At 38.2% G+C, this 25,395-nt stretch overlaps 1 protein-coding gene across 1 annotated transcript in view; it reads left to right on the forward strand.

The window, feature by feature from the left end:
- LOC132073288 (potassium voltage-gated channel subfamily KQT member 1-like) overlaps positions 1 to 25,395 on the forward strand; it is a 401,881-nt gene that overhangs the window by 106,538 nt on the left and 269,948 nt on the right. The window lies entirely within an intron of this gene.

Raw genomic sequence — 25,395 nt, forward strand, 5'->3', positions numbered from 1 at the left:
TCTGCTTTATTCCCTCCTGGGAAGACTTTATTTCTTTTTCTACACTTTCAAAATACAGGCACTTCAGCAGCTTAGCTGAATTAACTGATAATGAATATTTGATGATAATGAATATTTAGTAAGCATAATGATCTGTGGGGTTTTGTTATTTTATTATGTCAGTAATACTGAGAGTCTGTATGGATCACTCACTCTCTTTTCATTTACACTGTATTCCATTCAAGGAAATCTTGATTTCTAGGAATGAACTTACAGTTTATGACTGACAACAACTTATTTTTGTGTTCCAGCATCAGGATGTTTTGCTGAAGCACTGTGGTAGACAGTAAGGTTCTTCATGTCTGTTCTACTTTGGAAGGTCACATTCCCTGTTTTGATTTATAACATTTTACCTATTATTAGAATAGCCAATCTGCCAGATTGAAAATTGGGAGCCATGAAGGTTAAGAAAGATTTTTATGCTGGCTGAAAGATGTGTAAAAAAAGTAAACAGTGGTTTAATAGTGGATCACCTGCCCTGTATAACCAAAAAAACCTCTAATCTCCACTTATAACTGATATCCAGAGGCAATAATTAAATTATTCTTCCTGGAATTTGGTTCTGTCACAAATAAGTCAAGTCACACCACCTTATCATCAAACTAAGCATTTATAATATTTGACAGCCTAGGGAAAGGTAACTATTGATACATCTATTTATGTTGTTTTGGATTTTTTTTTAAATTGTTGTCAAGCCTGCTTTTTCTAGGTTCATTTAAAAAACAGCTTACTGAGCAGGGTTTTTGTTAATTTACTAATTCTAAAACTTTTAGAAGGGAGAGCTCTGCATGAGCAAACACTTTGTGTACATCCATACAATCACTCACCCTGTTAAAAAAATAATTACCCTTTTCTAAGGGAAAAAGATACATTTCTGCAATAAGAAGTGGAAGAGTTTCATAATTGTGTCTTGTCTGGAGAGCTGCTGGTTGCTTGGCTGGTGTGCTCCTGGGTTGTATGCTGAAAATATCCCAGTTTGGCAGGGACAGCTGAAATTAAGGCTTTCATTGGGTGAGGGCTGTTTGCAGGGTCTCCTGCTGAGCCTGCTAAAACAGATATTGTGGGGTAATTTCTGGAGTTTTGCCAGTTGCAAACAGGGGGCCCCAGCAAGCCTATTAAGGTAGGAATGAGGTTGGAATGCCACACTTTGCTACGCTCTGTTTTCCACTGTCCCTGCTCTGCTGACCACCAGAGGAAAAATAAATTAGTTTTTTTTTTTCCTCTATAATGTCTGCCATCCCTTATTACATGTTGTAATTTATAAATAGTTCATCTGATTCACTGTGATTTTATTTATTTTTCTTAGCACAGAATAGAATAATAAATACTTTCTCATTGACCTCCCTCCTTGCCTCTGCAAGTAGCAGGACAAGATGTCATACATCCACTTTATTTTGTTGTGAAGCCATAAATCTTTATTGGCCTTTTGCTGATGTTGTTTAGGAGGATCAACATTAAAATGCAGCTTTTGCATACTATTTTAGTGTTTTAAAGAATGTTGTCATTAAAAAGTCCTGCCAATCTGGCTCATTTAGGGTTCACTGAAGTGTTGTGTCTCAGCCATCCATTGTGAGACTGATTTTCTTGTATGGTGGGAAGTGTGGCTCAGGACAGAAACAGAGTTGTTGCCTTAAAATTGGGAAAGGCTACTGCTTTACCATAGTACTTGCTGAAGGTCAGGCAGTTTGGAGTGTGGGTGTCCAAAAAGGAGGTTTTCCAAGGACTGGATTTATTAAATCAATAACTTTATGTATCTGAAACAGATTCCTTGCAATGTGGCATAAAGCATGAGATGCAGAAGTTTGGAAAGGAATGTTTTGGCTGGAATTTTTCTAGGGGCGGGGAGCATTTGGTTTGGGTTTTTTTGTTTTTTTTTTGGTGCAGGTTGTTAATCTTGGAATAATTTAGCATTAAAGTACTCTACTGTATTTTGCACACAGATCTGGTTTAACACACAAACTGAATAGCCTATTGCTCTTTTCTTCAAGGTTTCAGAGCTAGATTTTATAGGTTTTGGCAGTCTATACCTAGAAGTCTCAAAATTTTTCTAAAAGCAATATCTCATGGCCATAAATTATCACAACCATTTTAGGTTTGTAAAAAGCCTACATAAATCTCCCTGTAAGCACAACAATAAAAAGTGAAAATGTGTTTAGTAATGTTTCTTGGGTCACCATTGCTCTGAGTTGCATGTAACAGTACCCTAAAAACTACAACTGGAAGCCTATCTTATTACCTATTTGTTAACTCCCACCATAACATACTGCAGTAATAAAATCACTAAGCTGTGCTGTTTATTGCCCTTTTGATATGTGGCAACACAAGTGGACCACAGGCACTCTAAGATAAAACAGGAGGAGGCTGTTTTTCAATATTAATAGTGCAGATGTCAGATCCTTGCCTCCTTGGAGCCAACAAGCCAAGTCTGATTGTTGTGGGCTTTCTGAGCAGTTGATTTCATGCAACCTCTGGGCTCCTTATTTGCTGGTAGAGAGAGAGCATTGCTCAACACATGGCTGGCATCACTCTCAGTCATTCTGGGAGAACATTATCTAAATGACTGAGCTGTTATTGGAAACATCCCTGCACGTTCAGCTGTGCTCTGTGCTTTGTGAACCTATAGGAAAGCACAGTTCTTGCTTCAAAGAGCTCATAATGAGGTTCAAAATAAGGCCCACCACATCAAAAGAGAGATACAGGACAGGAGGGAGGGAAGACGGGGAGAACTGAGCTGCTTTTGTCCACTGGGGCCCAGCAGCACCAGGCCTTTAACTCCTCACTGCTCTGAGCTGCTCAGTGTAAGGGTTTTAATTGTGGCTGCTGCAGCCAGTCCCCTTTCCCAAGAGTGTGCCCCAGTTTGCAGCAGGACTTGATCTGAATCCAAGCCCTGCCCTGTTTCCTCAGCAGGGCTGTGACCCAGATCCAGCAGCAGCTCAACAGCTGCACAGCACCCGCTGCTGCTCAAGGAAGTGCCCAAAGCCAGCCTGGAAGGGCAAAAGTTGGATAAGATTTCTGCTGTGCACCTGAGCTGCTGCAATTGCACTTGATTACACTTAAATGCAATTAAGTAATTTAATGATAACCTGCCATGGGCATTTTTTTCACCCAGTTCTCCAATTGCCCCATGACTTTACATAAATGTTGTGATGTGATGGTCATGTCAAGGTTTTTTCACATTCTTATTTTTCACATAGTCACTGCAAAAGATAAAATATTGTGTTGTTCAGTTAATGATGATGCTGGTATGTCCTTGCCAGGTGATTGACAGGCAGGAAAGAATGAATCTTTAATGTGTCTTGGCTTTTAATACTGATAAAAAAATATACCTTTGAAACACTGGAGAAGGTCCAGTCAGGTTGTTGGCTAGAAAAATGTGGGATTCCTTTTTTTTTATTCTGTATGAGTGTGGAAAACTGAGTTGCAAGTTTCTCCACCATAGTCAGCAGGGCAGGCAGCTAAACCTGTCTGAATACAGGTCTCCCACTGAATACTCAGTAAATGACAAAGCAGGTATGGTATTAAAGGGGTCCCATCCTCATTTTTTATCAGAGAATTCTTGCCAAGGCTGAGGAATTTCCCATATCACAGCTGATGGGAACCTGCCCTTTAGGGATTTTTGTTTTCAGCTCAAAATTTTGTTTTTTCTCACAAAACCACTGAAAAATGTGGTTTTGGAAGCTCTTTTCCAGAGGTGATGATGGAGGAGGAGAGGCAGTAGATATATGCTATGGATACATCTCAGAGTAGAAAAAGCATCATCCTACACAGCTCACAGAAACTTAATTTTCTTTAGTATCTGGAGCTGGAGGCTGCACATCCTGGAGTAAATGATGTAGTTAAAAATTGCTGTAAAGTAGAGTTCCGTGAGGCATATCTCAGTATTAGCTCAGCTGTCCATTTGTTCTACTGGCCACAGAGGTTTTCTCTGTGCTCCCAACACCCTCACATTTCTTTTTCCTTGACCTTTGGGGAAGCCCTGCATGCTCAAAGCCTCACATAATCAGTGTCCCTTTAAGGGCAGCTCAAACCTGAGCCTGCTCCTGTTGGATTTGCTGTGTTCTCTGTGGCAGATGATCTTTCATCCCTGTATGTGTGCCAATGCTCCTGCAACTGCAGTTGCTGCAATCCCCTTTAGTAAAAGCAGGCCTGAAATAGGGGTGTTCAGACAGCACAAACCCCTGCCCCCAATTCTTGTATGAACGCTTTATTTTGACTGCTGAAATATTTTATAAACAATATATATTGCAGGTACTTTTCAGCTGTTCTAACCATTTCTAATGTAGCAGGTTATTCACTGTAGATAATTGTCTTGCAAAAAGATAAAATCACCAAACCTTCTAACTCTACCAGCTTGTAGTTGTTCTATCACACAATTGGATTTGAAAAATGCTGTAGGAGTGAAAAACAGCAACTTTAGTGCACAGCTAGCTTCTGTTTGTATAAGTGAAAGCTCTGTCTGTCCTGTAGCTCTGTCCTGCCCAGGTGGAGACTTGGCCATTGAGTGTGAGAGTTTGGGGGTGAAATTCAGCCTTTGCCCTATAACAGTGCCAAAATCCCCATCAGGTCACTTTACAGGTGTCAGCTTTTTGGCCAAGGAGAAAATTAAAATTCTTCCTTCCATTCTCTTGCCCCATGCCCTATCTGTGACTGACCTTGTTAATTCCCAAGTCAAGCAAGAAGGTGATTCCCTACTTTCCACTACTCCTCAAAACAGAGAGAGAAAAGTCGTGCCTGGGAGTGGTTGGCAAGAGAAAAAAGGGAGTTGGGAATCTGTTTAAAGCAAATTTTAAATCAATGTGCACCTCAAGAGATGCAGAGGGCGCTCAGACACCAAAGGAATAATTGGTGCTTTGAGCTGCTCTACTTCAGTTTGTGCCCCATGACTCTGTAAAACCTCGTGTCCTGTAGTTAAAATTACTAACCAAGTGATTACACCTTCAAGTGAACAGTGTCTAAAGGTTTGTTCACATTTTGGAGGGTGTTTTTGTTGTTTTTAGGAGAATGAAAGCAACTCAAAGGGATATGTATTGTAATGTGCTTTCTTAAACTCCAGAAATGGCAATAATAGTTGAATTTTATTTGAAGAATGAAAGACAGCAGCCTTTGTGTACAAAGCATTCCCTTCTTTCTTAGGTATAATGTTTCTAAAATTTTGACAGTGTTATGCTTGGAAATGTAACTTATTCCTTTGATAAAATATTTAAAGGTACTTAAGTTTGTGCATTTGAATACCTAAAACCAAAACTCACCTCTAGTATTGGTGTGTGGCCTAAGATTTCCTGACAACTGTCTGCAGTATCTCAACATTCCCATGTAATAATCAAAACTGTCTCTTTTATTCTCTTAAACTTATGCTTCAGAACCTGGTTAGAGGAAAACAGAGTTATCTTGGCTTTCTCACTTTTTTCTCTCATATATTTATTTAAACCAGATTTTAAGAGTGATCAGCATCCACAAGTATGAAATCTGTTCTTTTCTGTTCACTCGGCATGGAAGTGTAAGATTTAACTTTTTCCAGCTCCAGTTATCAGTGCTGAGTTTCTTTTTGTTGTTTGTCAGCTTTTTTGAGAATCTGCCCTTGACTATGCCTGTATGATTAGAGATGATGTATAGAACAATACCTATAGTGAAGAGGCACTCTCCTTTTCATTTTTTAAAAATGTTTATAGTTCTGCCAAATGTTTTCATTTAGGTTGAAACTATCCAGTTGTATTGCTATGTGGAAGAAGTGTTTTCTCCAAACTTGAGCCTGTTCATGTTTGCTTTTCTGGCTGAGGAAAATATTTTTTCATATGATGCACACATAGAAAAGCACATACATAGTATATTTTAAGTTATAGTGTGGTTGAAATGGGAAATAATGAGGATGATGATGATGATGATGATTGATGATTGATGATGATACTAATTTGATCTCCATCCAGAGGATTGTGGAGTTTTTGAAAGGTCATAATCCCTGGTCATACATCTCAAGGAAATCTGTTTTGGTGTGACTACATTACACCAAATGTAGTTACACCAGGGCTTGATGAAAACAATTTGTGCAGGCACACTGGCCTTTTTTATGCTTTTCCACCCTTTGATCTTCTTCCTTGCAAGGATCACTCTCCATTCCATTGATCCTGTGCATTTAAGAAGGCTGAGTTGGCTTCCATTTGTGTTGCAGTGATGGTCTGCAAGGTGAGAGTTTGAGGGTTTGTCCTCTGCAGCCCTTGTCTGTGTGTTCTGGTTCCTGACAGATACTTCATAGTTTTTCCAGAAGCTGTAAGAAGTTACTGCTTAAATGAATATTCCATATCTGTGGCATGTGAAGGCATGAGAAAAAGGCATTGCTGTAATTCAGCTCTCACGTGTCGTGGCTGAGCTGCACCAATCACATTTTCATGGTTTCCCAAGGAGAGGAGGGCTGTGAGATCATCCCATGTCTCTGGTTTTGGCAACCTCCTCCCTTCCTCCCCCTCTCTCTCCCTTTGTCTTCAGCAATGACTTCTGAACCCCCTGGCTGAGTTCAGTCTCATTTTCTAGAGCAGAAGTCTGAAATTTGTTAAATTCCTCAAGGTGTAATGAGTACTGGCAGTCAGGTAGTGCAGGGACACTCCAAGGAGTGCCCACAGAGGAAAAGGCTTCCAGTGTGAGATGGAGTTAGAGCGCAGAAAATCAGCACTGGGGCAGCTCTAAACAAAGACATTGTTTCATCAGCCCTGCTGTTTGCAGATATGTTTGGGTTTAGGCTGCTAAATGTTGAGCTTTGTGTCAGGATTAATCACAGAAGTGCTGCTGCATGGGAAATTTATGGGAACATTTTGCAGTCAGACGTGGATTTATTTTCTTTGCTTGTTTGCACACTTGTGTGTGTGTGTGTGACAGCAGCCTCCTGGGGGAGGCAGACAAATGCAGCCTTTGGGGCTGGCCTTTCAGCTCTCCACTGTCTCTGCCTCTGTTCCTGCTTATAGACAAATGGAAACGTGCACTAACACGAAAAAGAAATCTTTTATACAAACCTGTGTGGTGGCTGTGCGGCAAAGGTGAAGCAGTTTGACTGTGAAAGCCTCTTGGAGTGTAACTCTGCTAGTAAATGTTCCTGCAATCCAGACCCATTCTCTGCAGATATTTTATGCTGCATTTTCCTCTTTTCTTGCTAATGGGAGGAAAAAAATTTGCCTCTCCTGCTGTGCAAGTGACTGATAATGCTCCAGGTGATTCTGTAGTAGGTATGTGCCCAGAGTTTTTGAATATCCTGCACCATGGACACCCAGAGCTAGCAAGGATAGTGACAGTGGAGGGGAAATTATAGACTTGAAATAGGAAAAATGTTTACATGGTATTCAAAGGCCCATACTAAGGGTTGTGTCCCAAGACATTCAACAATAAAAACAACTATGTATTTACACACACCAGTGTATATGTATTCATGTTACATTTAAAAAAATTTCATTAACAAGATACATAGAGTATTTTAATTGTCACAGTCCAGTATAATTGATATTTTCTCTCTCATGTTGTCTGTACACAACCAAAATGTAAAAACAAAAGGCCTGACTATGTGGGGATGACTCACCAGCAGCTGATCTCAGCAGCCCTGCAGTCTGGGTTTTATCCTGAGAGTTCAAGGAGGATTTTTTATGCACAAAGCTGTACTTCTTGATATTTAATATTTCAGGTCTCATTCCCACTGACAGTCTCAAGCAGACAGGGTCATGACTTAACTTGTCCATGAAGTAAATAGAACACTATTGATGCCATAAAGATAAGTCATATTCATTACAAAGACCACATTAAAGACACATGCTTGAAGAGGCTTGTGTTTGGAAACCAGGACAGGCCAGATTGATAATTGTCCTTGTGATATCAGTTCAGTCCCTACACACATAAGCACAATGATAAGAGCTGGTTGGGAATTGAGTAACAGATTTGTCTTTTTATGTGCTTCATATTACATTAAATAGTTTAGAATCCTGTAGGGACATTTTTAATGAAATATGAAATATCCTAGCAAAAATTGAAAAGACATCCATTTTCCTGGCAAAGTGATACCTTGGAAAGACTGATAAAAACACTGTTTGTTTCAGTTTGCTGCTTATTTCAAACTGGTAGCAATTAGGGATGCATTCTTTAATTAATTGCCTGGCTGCAGTTTCCTGTCTGTGTATGGAGTAGTTGCACAAGAAATCTGTCTGCACGTTGAACTTCTGCACTTGACTCATTGAGGGTGGGATTTGGTTACCTCAGTGTCAGTATCTGCTGCCATTTGAGACACCAAGGCATCCCACCTGGCTCCTGGCTGCGATTTCTGAGGGGTGCAAGTCCCCAGTCAATCTTTCCTCCTGCCTGAAGCCCTGTGCAAACATTTCAGACGTGCAGTCGTGTCTCAAGCAGCTCCAGTGCTTACACACAGACAGGTCACATCACACCTGACTGACTCTGCCAGCTGGAAAACACTTATAAAGTGGAGCTGTTTGTACAAGAATGTCATTATACAGATTTTTCTCACCTGAATGTTAATCCCAGGAAGAACAGCGCTCGTGTGCCAGGTGTCAACATCTTTAAGCAGTGTAGGACTTCCAGTTTTGTCTCATGGAACAAGGTGTGTGCAGAAGGGAGAGCAAAATCCAGCCCAGGAATGTGTGCCAGTGAAATCTGTGCCCCCAGGGAGATGTGTGGGCTCTGAAAAGGAGAACAATACAGGGGAACATCCTGGGGAGCAGAACAGAGGCAGTGCTGATAGAAACTACAGGGCTGTCCAGCCTCTGTGTCCATCTGTGGGCACGGACAGATGCTCTGAGAAGTTGGCAATCAAAGCAGGGCAGAATGTACAGATGCAAAAATCCTCCCTGGCATCCTTCAGGGATTCCTTCAGGAATGTGTCCAGTTGCTCTGTAGTCACAAGAGTCAGTTTTAAAGTCATCATCCCATTTCCTCACTCAATAACACCACCTACTTTGCAACCAATAAACAGGCATCACTGGCAAACTCATGAACTTCTCAGGAGGGCAGTGTAACATTATTCTCATTTCTGGTCTCATCTTTTGAGTTTGGACCTACAAACAATTAATGATATTTTACCACAGAACTTTTGGGTTGCTTCTGGGGGTTTTTCTTTGTGTGCTGCATTGGTTTTATAAACCCTCCTGTATCCTGGCAGGATTTCTGCATCCAAAAGTTAAACCCCAGAAAGCAACAAGAACAAGAAAAAAAGAAAAAAAAAAAACCCAAAGTCAGAGCTTTACAAAGACTGATGAGCCAGGTGGACTCTGCTCAAAGTGCTCATGTTTAATTAGAGAACAGGTAGGTCTAGAGACCACATAGGTCTAGAGACCACTTATCACAGATTGTCACTGTTTGATTTCCTCCAAGGAAACAGCTTCTTGTCCCAGTATTTAACTCCAGCTGTTGGTAGGACTCAGATTGATACCTGTGAGTTAAGGATGGCCTAACTCTGCCTACATCTATCAGTTTTAATTAGTTAAAACTACTATGTAAAATGTCATGATATAATTGTGTTTGTTGGGTTATCTCCTCAGAGTTCCCTCAAGGCTCTCCCAGACAGTCTTTTCACAGATGTACTCTAAGCAATTTGTAAATGACTCCAAACCAAACCCTTATCCAAACTCAGAAAAGCTTGTGACTATTGGTTGTTTAGATAATAAAAGTTTCCACTTGAAAATTTTCAGCTCTGTGCAGATGCTTTACAAACAATCTAAAGGGGTACCCTCAGTGTACTTATAAAAGTACATGGAACAGTTTATATAAAATTATAAATATATAAATATAACATATATAAATATAATATAAATATAAATATAAATATAAATATAAATATAAATATAAATATAAATATAAATATAAATATAAAATTTTGAATTCATCTAAACATGGATAGCAGAATCTGTACATTACCTATTAGGTCAGAATTCCACGAATTACCAAAAAAAAAAAAAGGAAGAATAATTTATTTATGCACATTTGATTAGTAAATTCTGTGGCACACTCAAGAAAACTTTTCCTAAAATTGGATGGAGAAAGACCAGTAACAGACCATTTGCCAAATGTTTATTTACAGGGAAATAAAACTTAAAAAAAACCCAAAACAACAAAGAAATGACCAAGCCACAAAAAAACCTTCTATGAAATATGGTTTGAGGGCAAAAAAGCTACTACCTGATTATGAAAACATGACATCTACAATAATCTGTAGCTAATTCAGAATAAATTGTAATAGGTATGAGACATCAAGACCTATGTGGGGGATTATTTTGTAAACAAGCTTGCAAAATCAAAAGGTAAATTCCACGGGGGAAGTTAAACAAAATGATGGGGGTTTTTTTGCCTCAGTTTTCCTGAAACTGCAGTTGTGTCTGTGTGGTATCACTTTCTAAATCTAATTTCAAGTGTAATGCCATAGAGAATGCTCATAGACATTGTTCTGAAGTGATTTATCCTCTAAATCATGGCTGTCTTACTGCCTGCCTTCATCTGAGCCTAAAAGTATAAATGAACTCCAAGGCTTTGATCTGGAAGGTTCAAAACTCAAAGGAGATTTTCCAAGGCTTTGAAGTTGAGCTCTAGAGGGGACAATGCACTGTGCACTTATTCACTGGGGGAGTGCTGTCATCAAACAGCCAAGACTGCACCAGTGTAAATTCATTACAGTGTTTGATGTAGCATTATTACATTAGTATTCATTTTGGTTTTGAGTCAGAATACAGCAAAAAAAAAAAAAAAAAAAAGAGATAAAAAAGCTTCTTTTGCTGCTTGACTCCATTTGTTAATTAAAATATTAATTTATTTATGACAGAATTTTACAGAGATTTTTTTAAAGTGACTCCTGTTATCACCCTTTCCACTGTTAAGTAAACTTCTGAGAAACTGCTCAGAGAGATTCTTAGCTCTTTTAGCAGCTTTCACTAAATGACAGCAGGCAAGGAAAAATTGATGTAGACTTTCAATAGGGGTTGCAGGAGGTACAAAGTGCCTCATGGCTGAGCACACCTTCACTGGTAAATCAGCAGGCACCAAAGGTATCTCTGGATCTGAAAATATCAGAATATCAGAGTAGGATATAAAAATACATAGCACTATGTCGGTGTTCCCACATAACTTTGTAAACACATTTTGGTTATTCTGTAAAGAAAAAAAAAAAGTGTTTTAGTTTTTGATTTCTGCCTTTTCAGTTGAGCTGTGTGGCACCTCATTGGTAAAGAACATTTGATTGAAATCACTCTCTCTTGTGACCTGGACCAGATTAAAACAGAAGCTTTTGCAGATAAAAGGCTTGTAGGTTTATCTTTTCTGTTACCTGCTCCTGAAGAGCTGCAAGCCCCTTTCTGTAATTTCATGGTCCTTTTGTTGGGAATGAGTATCATGAGGCTGGGGACAATGGCCTGCTGGGACTGGCTGTTTCAATAAAGACTGGATTATGATGAGGAGGATTTTCCCCCTCTGTCCTTGTCAATTGGGATGATAACTAAAGCAAGTCAGCTGGCACATTCATCTTGATATTTCAATTTACCCTGGCTTTGTCTCACTCCTTGTTCACAAGTTAGCTGTACTCCACCATTTCCAACTGGCAAGTACTCACTTCATGAAAATGATAGATTTTAGTCTCAGTTCACCCAACAATTAAAAAGTTTACCTGGGCTAATTTAGCGATCGCTATTCCTTATTGTGGAACAGATTCCTGGTTTTTTACGTGCAATATTTTCCTAGGCTTTTTTTTCCTTCTGCTTGCTCCCAGGTGCAGTAAAGTCAACATGGGTTAAATACAATCCTTTAGCTCCTTCTGCATAAAGATCTGTATTGTAGCCACGATGTTCCTGCCTGGGGAATGGATTGCATCCTTGGCTTGATTCTGCTACTGACCTTACCTGGAGCAGTGGGTTGTCAGCACCCAGCAGAAAATAGATGTACTTTTGAGAGTCTGTGGTGCATCTTCCTGCCATTTCAGGGACACGTGAAAACCTAGGAGGAAGAATATAATTTCTATCTGGCATTTCACTCCCTTATTGCAGCTTTGCTTACTGTCCCACAGACTGAGTGAATTTAAACCTTATTGGCCACTGCATTAGCTGTAATTCCCTACACATCTTGCAATAACAATAAAACAATCAGTGGACACAGATGTTACCAGATTAAGGAATTAGCTATTAGTGAGTAGGTGCTTAAGCATGACAATTCTTTAAAAATATGATATCATTACAGCACTTTCTGAGCATGCAAATGGATTTGTTTCCTAAACTAAACAAGAAGATGCATCCTAGCATCCTTTAGCCCACAAATCTAGACTAGATCTAGCCATAGGTAGAAACCAAAAATGTCCATAATATCTGTCAGTTCCCCTGCAGAAAATGTCTTTACAAAGCTAATCCTTTTTTGCTTCCCTGTGTGCTAAAGCAAATACTCTGCAGTGGGATGAAGAATACTTCTCCTAACGTCTTCATCACAGGAAGTGATTGAATTTTCAGTTTAACCTATTTGTAGCCTAAAATTTAGCTGAATGTTTACAATGCTGAGGAGAGCCCAAGGAGAGGTTTCCTCAGCATTTTTCAGGATGCTGATGCTGCTGAGAACACTGGGTCAGATGCAGAACATTGGTGTAAAAGTTTATGTTCCTTCAGAAATGCTACTTGTGGCATACTATTTTATTTTAGCAGTGGTGAAGTCTGGGAAAGACCTGACTGTGCCAATCACACACTGTGTGTCCCCACCAGTGTTTGCCACTCTATTTTTACACAGCTGGTGACAACTGAATGATAAGTTGTGTTTCATGGATGGAAATTTTATTTTGTTCCAGTTCTCCTGGCTTTCTCCAAGTTTAACTATGTCTATATACAATGTTTGTAGTAGATTTCATCAGCAGTGCATCTAGAACTTTTAATTTAATGCTAGTTTTGAGAAATAGCAAAAAAATAGCTGTCAAAGCCCTGCTTCCTTGTCCTGGTTCAACAACCAAAAAGGTGTGGATAAACATCCAGGATATTATTATCATATGCTGCTATGTAATAGAAAGATTATTCTGATTATTTGTTGAATGTAAAATATAACCTTTAAGAGCACTGCTCATATTTCAGAAGTAAACTGCGCAGCATTTTTTGCATAGCAGTGATTAATATTGTTTATTTTGCAATAACACTCAGCTATCTCCTCCAAAGATTAGGTGCCACTGCACTGAATATTTCCTATGGAGTTAATCACAGTGATGTTAAGTAGGGATAGGATTAATATTCTGGTTGAAACAGAGAATAATTTCCAAACTCTGCCCTTTTTTTTTTTTTTTCTTTCTGCTTCAAGGTACAAATCACCTCTACAGAGTTGTATTTGTAATTTCTATCAAATTTCAAAGTCTGCTGATTGTGACCTCTGGATGAGTTCCCTTTGCAGCCATTCTCACATTCAGCTTGCTACTCCTTCTCTGTCAGTGAATTCAGGAAAATTTGACCATTCCACTGCAAAAATATAAATAAATTGAAAGGCTGAGGAGATTGCTCTGTGCTCAGCTTGGCATTCCTTCATAAGTGTAAGTAATGATTGATGTTTCACTCCTTGCTCTGGTGATACCCTGCAGTTCCTGAATGAAAAAGGTTGAGCTTTTTAATTTACTAGTTAAATTTGGAAGTCACTTTCCAGCAAATTGAAAATGTCTCCTTATGTAACTCACTAGCTTTTAGATATCAAGAGAAAACTTTTCACTAATTTACTTTTTAAAAAATCCAGAAAGAAGCAAGTAAAATATTAGTATTATAACAAAGGATTTATTTTTCTAATCCTTTTCTGGCTCAGGGTTGCACACTTGGGCTCTTACACAGCAAAACAGCTCTCCCAGTTTCTGAATCAGCTCCTTGAGGAGGAGGTTGAAAACCACCAGGAGACTCTGGAACTTTTTCTTTTGAGATGGTCTGCTTCCTCCCTCTTTCTCCTGTCTGCTTCAGAGTGGTAGAAGTTAGAACAAATGTTCAGTTAAAGAAAATATTTCAGAAACAAAGTGGAGCTTGAAATAGTTCTTGACAACTCCTGTAATAGCTAATTCTATTGCATTGTTTTTGATGCAATGTGTCTGGTTGGAGGGTTGAACTCACACTATTTTATGATAAATCAAATGACTTACATTTAGAGCAAGGAAATCAACATTTTTGTTTGTTTTAAGCTAAGGCAGATGGAATAGTTTAAATAAATTGGTTGCTTTAATTATAGGATTTTAACTAAGAAATTTCAGGTGTCTGTGATTTGAAAACTGTAGTATAAACTTCAAACCAAAACATCATCACAACTTTTGATTGATTCTGTGACAATGAAGCACACATTAAAGATGTTCTGTATATTTCACAGTGATATTAAATATGTCCTTTAAAAGAAGTGTTCTCAGCTTCCATGTGTAAGAGCACATTTCCATGGGAGCTCTGCTTACAGTTGCTTTTTGGTAAAAAACCTTGTTAATATTAGGGCAGTAAAATCTCTAATCTCATCACAACTAAGCCTGCCAAACACAGATTCTTTTACCAAAAAAAGTGGGAATATCAATCAATTTGCAATGCCTTGGTTATCTGTTACTATCACTTTAATTTTTATGATAGCATTTTTAAAACCCCCTTGATTTCAGGTGTCAGTTTCTCAAATTAAATTAGTTTTTACCTCTCTGATCCAACCTAAGTTTATAATCAACAAATCAGCTTCCAAATGAGTACTGTTGTAATTTGTTTTTAGAGAGACAGTGATAGGGAAATAGTAATAGGGAAAGATACATCATTAGTTGATAAGGAATTATCTAAATAGCCTTAAAAATGTTAAAACACTGAATAATAAGTTGTTAAATAATCCAAGCATTGTCCTCTTTGGAGTACTTTCAGTCCATTACATTTCATGTATAGTTAATTTATCCCATTCAGCCTATATTAAAATGTCAGTTTTACACTGAATTCTGAGGTCATGGTAGTGTGTGACCTTCTTGGGAAACAACAATGGAAGTGGTTCAGGATAAACAAGTGTGGAAAATGCTGTTCAGTAGATTTCAAGTTCTCTGTATTTTCAGTAGGTTTTATGAATGAATAGTGCTGTCCATTTAAAAAGAGCTTTTATTAAGCCTGCAAGGCCACAGATTTGATATGGCATTCCTGGTGTTGCATTGTTAGGCAATTGCTTGGCATTTCTGAGGAGCTAGAAAGTGTTTTTTTGGGAAATGTGAAGGGTTCCTTGGATGTTACTGTTCTGTTTGGATGTGAATCAGCAAAGTTCCTAATTTCCCATCTGGAATCATATTTATAAGGTTTTCCTGTTTCATCTTCCCCAAGAAATCTAAGTAGAGAATTTGCAAGGCAGGAACGATGCCAGTGTTTTTGTCAGCACCTTCTCCTGTGACTTAAAAAGCTCCCAAAAATATTGTAGAGAAAAAAATGCAGCTCCTGGAGTGTTTCAAAATCATCTACAGCAAATGCTGTGGTGTGATGGGAGGGAGAGGAGTGTGGGGCAAGAAGCTGAAACTAACAGCCATGACTTCAGAGGCAATTTTTTTTTATTGGTTTTTTGTGGGGTTTTTTTTGCCAATAAATCTGGTTCTGCAGTAAACCTGCTGTGGAGATGAGTTTAAAGTGCATGAAGACCAAGATCTACAAATCTCTCTCTGTGCCACGGGGTCAGAGGGTCCCCTAAACACAGGGGACACAGGGAAATTGTCACCTGGAGAGAGGGATGGCACAGCAGCTGAACCCTCTGCAGGCCTCCTCAAGGGAGCTGGGAGGGAGCTCCCGAAGTGGAAAAGTGCCCTCTCTGAAAGCATGAGCGTTCAACAACACATTTCTCCATTTTTCAGCAGTGTCTCAGGTTCTTTTCTCTGACCTGCAAAGTAATGCGGCTTAATAAGTTAATAAATTGAACTGGCCACAGCTCCTGGCCAGTGCAGATATCCACAGAGGTAATCCAGTTTGATTTTGAAGAGCAAATTAATTGACAATAGGACTAGCAGATAGTACAAATACCTAATGAAAATTCAATGCAAAAAAATCATAAGCCTAGATATTTTATATATATATATATATATATATATATATATATATATATATATATATAAAATATAGAGATATTATTATATATAATATATATAGTTATATATATATAATATATGATTGATGGATAGATAGATAGATAGATAGATATTATTTAATATCTAAGTCAGCTTGCAGTGGTCCAGTCTAAATGAGTGGACTCTGTAGGCAATGATTGAAATGCACCTGGTTTCATTTTAAGCATTTATTTTAATATTATAAATTAAATTATATTACTTAATATTATCATTTTTATTGGTGATAATTTGTAGTCAATGCTCAAATTTTGTGAGTCATCACTTATGATTCATAAATTAAATGTTGTAATGAATGTGTTTACATATATATGTATTTTACATAAATATATATACACTTTCTTCCTCCCAGTTGGCACAAGGCATATTTTGTATTAAATAGATAAAAACTGAAAATATTTAGGCAACAGCTCACAGCAGGAAGCATCAGCAGGGAAGGTGTGTGTGGGAACCAACATGTGAAGCACATCAGGGAAGAATGGCTTGTGACATTCCTAACAGTCTTGCCTAAATGTGTTATACAGAAGTAGATTTAATAATCCAAGTTATTAGTTATGTAAGTACATGATGTTTCATAATGTAATTATTAACTGGGTGAAAATGTTTGATGTTGCTAATGGACCTATTTTCTGAAATTTTCCCCTTTTTGTGCAGCTTTCTGTGAGCCACAATCAGGGTAGGAAGGTTTAGCTGCAAGTGAGCGTACACCCCTGTCCTATATTCCCATAAATTCAAAAGTCATCTCATGAAAAAACTGTAATATCTGTTGCCATAATAATTTATGCTTTGTAGTAGAAGTAATTCCAATCAAAGTCCTGTGGATGAAGTGGAGAGGTAACAACAAGGATATGCTGCTTTTTCTGTATTGTGTAAGACACAAAAAACATGCACAGGAGGGAACAAAACTTTAATAATCCCACATCAGGGAGACAGAATGTACTAATCAAAAAATTTTTACAATTGCCATCTGCTAAATCTTTCTCTCTAAAAGAACAAAATGCCCACAGCTTTATTTCTTATATTAAGTAGAAACAGTGTTTAGAACTGGAAGACTCATATAAACATGACAAATGTTATGAAATGGAAGCAAAATATTATCAGACAAATCAATTTACATTCAATTCAGGAATTATAAACCAGTGATTCTTCCTGTGTTTTAAGGAGTTTTCTGTGTGCAACAGTTCTCAAGCATCAAGTCTATTTTCAGCTCCTAGCCCTGAATGCAAGCAAATGGGAAAATCTGAGTTGAGGAGAAAACTCAGCAAAGAGAGGTAATGGCTTTTGATGAATTTACTGGCAGGTCTGTGTATGTCATAGTGGGAAAGCAGAAATTATAAACAAGTCTTTCATTTGGTCTGAGCAGGTTTGGGAATACAATGTAGGCATTTATTGGAAACAAACCCACAATGCAATGGAAAGCAGTATTTTAGTTGGCTCTGGGTTGTTTTGTTTTTTTACAAACCCTAACCCTTGTTAATCATCTGGTTTTCATGTATATATTTCTAGATGAGTAGTACTCCAGGAATAAGAGGTGGCTGTCATTTTGCAAGTGCTGAAGCATTAATATTTAATTCCCTTGTCACCTGATGATCCCTGTTAATTGAAAACATTGCTGTATCATAGCTACACCATCTGTTGAGATCAGCTGAGCTGGAAGCCTGTGGGTTCTGTCCTTTTAGCAGGGATTGTGATGCTGGATTTTTGGGGTAAGACTGGTGGGGCATGTTCTGGTTTTAGTGGAAATTCTTATCTTTCTTAACAGTCTGTTTTAATAAGTGCACCTTGAGATTATAGGGGCTTGGTTTTCCCTTTCCTTTTGTGTTTTTAAAGGAGCTGGGGCTTGTGGGTCTTTGTCCTGCTTAGCAATTGTGTTTGAGAGCCAAACAGATGAGGTCAGGAGGGGAGGAGTGCAGGGGGCTGCTGCAGGTTTGGAGAACTGAAAGTTTGCCCAAAATGCAGTGACTTTGGGTGGTCTTCCCTGGATGACACACGGGAATAAGCATTTGAAATGTGACTCATTTTCAAATCAGTAAAAGGGGAAAGAAGGTGGCTCCACTTCATAAGTATTCTCAAGTTTTTCATTTTCAAAAGCAGCGGACAAGATTTTAATTTGCAGCAGATTCCTCTTTATAAGAGCACCAGTCCAACACAACACAATGTTCTGAGCATAGGTTAAGCAGCTTGAAATAGTTACTTTTACAAAGCAGAGCAGTAATAACACTTTTCCCTGGCCTTTTCCAGGTTCTTCCTTCTCTTTCATCTACTGAATAATGCATGAGGCCCTAAGAGATTTACCCCTATGTGGAATAGAATTTTTAATCATTTTCTATATACTCCTTTTAGTATTTTGAGAGTGAGTCTGCTTTTTTTACCTGCTTTTAGATGCAGGAAAATCAAGTGTAAAGTTGAAACAATTTGAGTTATTGTTGTGATTTAGTTATAGTTAGTTCTACTTAGAATATGAAAAATGTGGTGGCAATCAGATTATATAATCTGGAAAGTCATTGAATTTTGAATAAAGATCCCAAAGCCCTTTGGGTTAAACTCTGATGTAGAAGAATACATTTTCATTACATTATTTACATTACATTATTTTCAACTAGACTCAATCTGGAATAATTATCTGCAATAAAAATGCTAAATATGAGTTTTCCAAAGGGTGGACAGCTTACCCATATTTCTCTATAGAAAGAGAAAAAAGTAGAACCCACTTTTGATTTGACAGATCAAAACATTCCTGCAGTAGGACCTGGTTTCAGGAAAAAAAATGCTAAAGATGAACACTTAAAATTGGTCATGAGAAAACAGAACAGTGAGGAGTTGGGGAAGAATGTGTTTTCCTTCTTGAAATCTGTTTGAAATCTGTTTATGAGGAGGAAAAACTATTTTAAGGATTTGCACTCAAGTGACAGAGGTGTTTTTAAGTCAGATGGGCAAAAGCTAACTCAAACATCGGGAAGTGAATGGATATTCTAGAAATGTCATGAATGCTGAAGCAGGTCACTCAGGGAGCACTAATCAAGGCTGGGAGCACATTACAAAGCAGTAGGAGTGAAATGAGATTACATTCAGTTCATAGTGGTCATACCAAAACCAACACTTGACACTTGCTGCAATTACTCATCTGTGCCACTTACAAATGCTTCTGATATAACAGAATCACATAAATTTGGGGGTACGGAATGTATTTTCACAAAGGTACATTTCCTGATACTGCATTTTCCTAGGTTAAGTGTACCTTGAATATATAACCTTAAATTCAGTCCAACAGTGTTGTTGGAAGTTGGTTGCCAACAGAAAGTTCTGGGTGGATTTTATCTCCCAGCTGGCAATCATATGGTGCAGGTCACTCTCCCACCACCCTTATTTTCTTCATTTTATTGCCACTAAGATTTCACATTCTTACAATAGTTAGAGAGTTGCTATTTTCTTGGCTTCTCCTGCAAGCACTGTTTATTGTTTAGCCTTATCCTATCCCAAAGCCCAGCTCCAATAAAGAAGATACATTTGCTTGAACTGCAGGAGTAAATAACGACATGCTGGAGGCAGAAAAAATAAAGTGAGTGAATGTGTGCCTGCCAGATCAGAGATCATAAATCTGCACACAAATAACTCCTGTCAAGTTGTTGACTGGGACATTTACTGTGCTTTAGTCCCCAAAGATGATTTTACTTTGCACATCCTTAGGTGTGGAAAGACGTGGTGGGGAGTAGCTGGTAGGAGTTGGGGAATAAAGCAAATACAGGATTCGGAATACAGGACATCAAATGCTCAAAAGGACAAAGGAGTCCACAACAGCCTTTTCCAAATATGTGTGGATGATATTTCAATGTCATTAATTTTGATTTGCATACTCAGCTTTAACATTTCCACATTGCAGCAGAACCTCGAAGTTAGAGCTTGGACCCTTTTTTCAGACCCGTTCTCCATTCCTTCTATTGTAAGCAGGAGATTGCTTGCAAATCAAGAATTCTACCAGAGAATTTGACACTGAAATGAAGTGAATGAAGTTTCAGGAGTTCACCTTCCTCTTGTAAGAAAGATGTTCAAGATTTCTTTTAAATTGTTCTTGTATTCATTCTATGATTGGGCCAAACTTCAGGCACTGCAGAACTTCCGAGTGAGTCTGTATGATTTCTTATAAGCTGGGAGTAATTTAGTTTTTCAAAACAAGCAGTCGTAAATCCTTTAAAAAACCCAATCTCTGTATATTTTTCTTTTTCTTTGAAAAACATGTTGCATTTGAGACACATGACTAAGGATTTAAGACTGCCTCATACTCTGAATGCACAAAAAGTGAGACTTAGGATGTTGCACTAAACTTAACTCTGATGTTTACTGGTATTTAAATTCTCTGGTACAATTTTTTTGTTTGGAAAAGGGAGAATGAACAAAGGGAAATAAAGAGTCTGAGCTCTACCTTCAAAGTTCAGCTGCAATGTGGAAAATTTAAAACTGAATATGCAAATCAAAATTAATTCCCAAAGATCAGGGCCATGGAGTGCTCCTTCAGTTGAGGCTATTTTCATGTTTGATAAATAATTTCAAATATGTGCTATTTAAGTCAAAATGGATAAGAATTAAGGTGGTTTAGAAAATGTCAAATTGATGTTTTTACAACTAAGGAAATTGTGATTTGAGCCAGCTCTCAACTATAGCAATTTGATGTTAAATAAATTTGTGGTACAGTTAAATCACATACCAATCTATGAATGCCAGCTGGATCAAAGGGGGACCTGTATCTAGAGAGAAAAGTGATGGTTTACTTTTTCCTGCTATATCTGTTTGCATTTTAAGCTGTTTAATTTTCTTTGAAAATGAAATGAATTTTCATTCTAAGCTGATTCAAATAGGCATCCAAGCTTTTACCAACGCACATACTAAGCTGATGCACATTAAACATTTGTAACTCTGGATTTGAACTTGCAAAGAACAACTTCACTGGTTTTAGTTTAACTTTTGCATTTTAAGTATGTTTAAGGTTTTTAAATTTCATTCAGTTCACTTTTCTTTAAACAATGCATTATGTAAAGTGAAGGTTCCTGGTAATGTGGGTGATTTGAAGTTTAAACTCCTTTTTAATACCAATGCCCTCAGTTTTGAACTCTGTTTCCCCCTGGCTTTTATGACACTCAAAATGCTGACTGATACAACTGATTTTGGGGAGAGATGATGTGAATAAAAAAATCCCCCATTTCCTTCAATTTGATTAGGTTTTTTTTTTACTTTACTTGTATTTTTTGTCTGGCTCATGGACAAGCATTGAATCATCTGCAGTTTGACTGGGGTAGTCTGTGATTTGCTGCCTTGCAAAAAATAAAAAAAAAATCTGGTCTAACAAAACAAAAGTGTGTCTCCATACATACTGGTTCAAAAATATGCTGGGATTTCATCTTTGCTGTCATCAAAAGGAAAGGTCTTTGTGGCCAGCTGAGCACACGTGACAGCTCTGTCATTAAAATGGAATAACCCTGGAGCAAAGGGGAAGATGTTTGAAAAATGAAACTTCATGGCCAAGTACTAGTTAGGAGTACTTTGTCCAGGGATTCTTTCTGCTGTTTATGGAGATAGAGGTTTGCAGCTTTAGGAATGAAGCTGTCAGCTAGAATTCAAATTTTACTTTTAGAGGTGACTATTACTTTAGCTTTCATGCTACTGTAATAGTTTTTATTTTTAAACATGATATCATGGCACTACTGAACTGTGGGTTTGCCTTTCATATCCCTACCTCTTTAATTAGAAAAATTTGCTTCCTGGGCATTCAGTGTTTTATTTGAGGATGGAATGCAGGAATTTATTTCCACAGTTGCAGTTATTTCACAATCGTACATTTGGCCTCTTTTAAAAAGTGAGAGGCCTCTTTTACTTTCTTAAATTTTTAATTCTGGAATGTTTTGACTCTGTTGCAAATGGGCAAAGGAATGCAGAGCAGTTATGCTATGTCAGTATGTGACTGCTCAAACATTTGTCATTCTTAAAAGTTCTTGTTTTTATTGAGAATACTTCAGAAAAGGCTTCCAGCTGATAAGTATACATTCATTTGTGAGACCATATATATGGAGACAGAGTGACCTCTTTAAAATACTAGCACTAGCAGTGGAATAATAAATTACCTATTTATTTTATCTCTTGGAAAAATAAACCCATCATTTTCTTGTGTATGCTCTGGGCCTTTGCTGAGTAAAAAGTGCAATGTGAATCTCATCCAAATTTCTGCCATCAGTTCTGTACATTACATTGCATTTCTTTCATTACATTTCCATCAGGTCTGAAATAACTCCACCAGGTCTTCACATGAGTTCTTTGAAATTCAGGCCACTCCCCTGTAGTGCTGTGTATGACATCAGTTTAATTGAGGCAACCAAGTTAGAAATGCTTGGCAGTGATAACAAATCCATTGTCCCTCCCTGTCACTGCTGATTAGCTCTAGGGGTGGAAAAAACTTTCATTCAAAGCTGAACTGCCCTGTTCCAAAAGGAACAGTGAACAAACAGGGGTCAGCATCCAGAAAAGTGAGTCAGGACTTGGTCCCAAGGGTTTCTGTCCTGGTGCCCAGCGTGCCCAGAGCAGTGATGGTGAGAGGCTTTTGAGGGCAAAGAGCTCTCTGAACTCCAGCTATTTCAGAGTTGGAAACTCTTCCAAGGAAGAGCTCAGCTTTTCAGGAAAAGAGCCATTGCTTTGCTTTCAAAAGGGAAAAATGGAACCTTCTCCTGATTGAGCCCCATCTTGACTCAACACCATCTCCTGCGGTGCAGATGACATGGGGAGATGTGACTGGGAGGAGAAGGGTTCTGCTGTGGGTCTGCCAAAGTGCTGGGAAATCATCCTTTGAGAGTAGGTTGCTGTGGGTAGTGCAGGTTGAGTTAAGATGGAAATATCCTGGAAAATGAGGAAAATTGTCGGGAAAAAAAAAAAAAAAAAAAAAAGAGATAAAATTATTAGCAAGAAGTTTCCCCGGGCTCAAAAGCAGGAATGATAAAGTGTGTGAGTAGAAGGTGGGGGACTGCAGCAGCTTTGCAGAAAAGAGTACAGATGTTATTTCAGAGTCAACACAGAGGATAAGGCAGCATTTTCTTTTCCCAAGAGAGCAAATACCACCTTGGGACATATAAACGTTCAGGACACACAAAGTAATCCCACAAAACCTCAGATTTGGGGTAACAGTGTTTAAAGAGGAGAAAAGGCTCTAACTGATAGCAATGCAGATAATCAGCAAGCTGGACCATAGGACCTGTGAGGAGCCTGTTCTCCTGCCTGGGGAGTGAAAGTGTGACAGTGACTGTGAGGGTTTGAGAATTCCCACAAAACTTGTGTCAGGAGGTAGGAGCTGATGTAACCTAAACACCCTATACATTTATACACCACTTCCCTTACAGGCAAAATTTAAAATTGGGTATTTGCTATAGCAACATGGATTTAAGAGAAATCTCCTGAAATCTTTCTGTCTCCAGGAGATGCTCTCAGAAGGTCTTTGAGAGGAGGCTGAGTCACATTTATATCAGAAATGCATTTTTATGTAAAGTCTTCTGCCTTAGGAAAGGGGAGGTTCCTGAAGTCCTGACCAGGTAGAGGGTGTGAAAACACTACTACAAAACAAATACTGTTAATTGGGATTGTAGCTGTCTTTTGCACACAGTTTTGAAATGTAAAGGGATTTATTTTCTGCTTTTTATCAGATACCTTATTTTCTTTTTAGAAATTATAAGCTGTCTAGTTTGGAAATGAATGTTTTGAAATTTAATTCTATGCATATGATACAATTTTATCAGAAAATGACATCTGTTAAAAATGGCACCTGAACTTGCCAGTTGTGCTCGATTTCCTCATTTTTAGTGTTCTGAGCACAGAAGAGTAAAGGGGAACTTGAGGGTTTGGGAGAATTCAGTTCTTTGTAAAATTACCAGATATTATTTTTTCCTGGTAAAAAAATGGAGAGAGCCACCCACCCATGGGAGCACATTGGCCACCCTCAGGTGACAGAGGCAGACACAGGGGACCCAGCAATATCTCAGTTTTATGTAGGGCTGCTTGCAGGCTGTTTCCCTTCCTTCATTTTAAAAATGTTACCTGGTAATGTGCTAGAGGTTTTTTTCTGTTTTCAAGAAAAAAGTTGGCTGTGTGCTTTCTCCACTCTCTCATTCTGCACTCTAATCCAGTGCTGAACAGCTCCTCCTTTTTGTGCTTAGCTGTCACCAAACATTTTGACTATTGAGCATTTTTTTTTTTTTTATTACATTTTGACAGTTTTCATTGCATCCTCAGAGACTTGGTAAATTCTTGGCTGGAAACTCTTTTTAAGTAACACTGAATCAAACTCTGCAGTTGAAAAAAACTCTGGTAGGAGCCAACAGCATCTTGCTTTTTCCCCAGTAGGTATTCACTGATCCAAATCTCTAGCTCAGTTCTGGTATTCCAGGTTTACTGTGGTATTTCACTGCACCCCTACCTACTGCATGACAAATTGCTGGCTACCTGCAGAAAGGGCTGAAAAACTTTTCTGCCACCATGAATCTGTTTCTGCAGCACTGTTTCTTCCTGAAATGTGCATGAAAATATCCACAAAGAAAAGTATTATTGCCAGAGGACTTCCTGCCTCTCATGGCTGTGCAGGGGCAAGCTACTACTATAAACTATAACAGCTCAAGGTCAGACAAATAAACACCTTGAAGGACGTGGGAATGCACATCTTATTACCTACAGTTTCCATACCTATATATACACATATATAAATACATGTATTATTTTTGCTTTGTTTTGGGAAGTAATTTTTTTTTCTTCCTCTCCTGGAAGCCAAAACACAAAGTCTATCCTGTCTCAGTTTCTGGTGGGTGAGAATGTTGTTGTCAGCTCTTTTAGCCTTCCTTTCCCCCCCTTGACTCAGTGCTGAGGTATCAGATGTTTATTCACTGGTGCCCACTGTGCTCTTAGTTAAGAACATGTGTCCTGGCAGGAAAATCATTAGATTCACTACTTTTTAATGTAGGAGTTCATTTATGTAGGAAAATTATTCCTATGTCATATGTTAATAATAAATGTTGTGGGGTGGGGGGCTGTTTTATTTGGTTTTTGGTTGGTTGGTTGGTTTAGGAGAGAGTTAAGGGAACGGAAATAAAAAAAAGTGAAACTTTTTTTTAAAAAAGCATTGGTTTTAGTTCACCAATATTCTTTGTTCTGTAGATGCTCTGTGTGTCACTTTTGATTCATTTCAGTGTAGAAGATGGAATTGGCCCAATCAGCTCCATATTTCTTTGTTGTCTTTTGCTTGCTGAAAATCATGATTTAGCAAGGAA

The sequence above is a fragment of the Ammospiza nelsoni genome, chromosome 5 (genome assembly GCF_027579445.1).
Source record: "Ammospiza nelsoni isolate bAmmNel1 chromosome 5, bAmmNel1.pri, whole genome shotgun sequence".
In the NCBI taxonomy this organism is placed as follows: Eukaryota; Metazoa; Chordata; class Aves; order Passeriformes; family Passerellidae; genus Ammospiza; species Ammospiza nelsoni.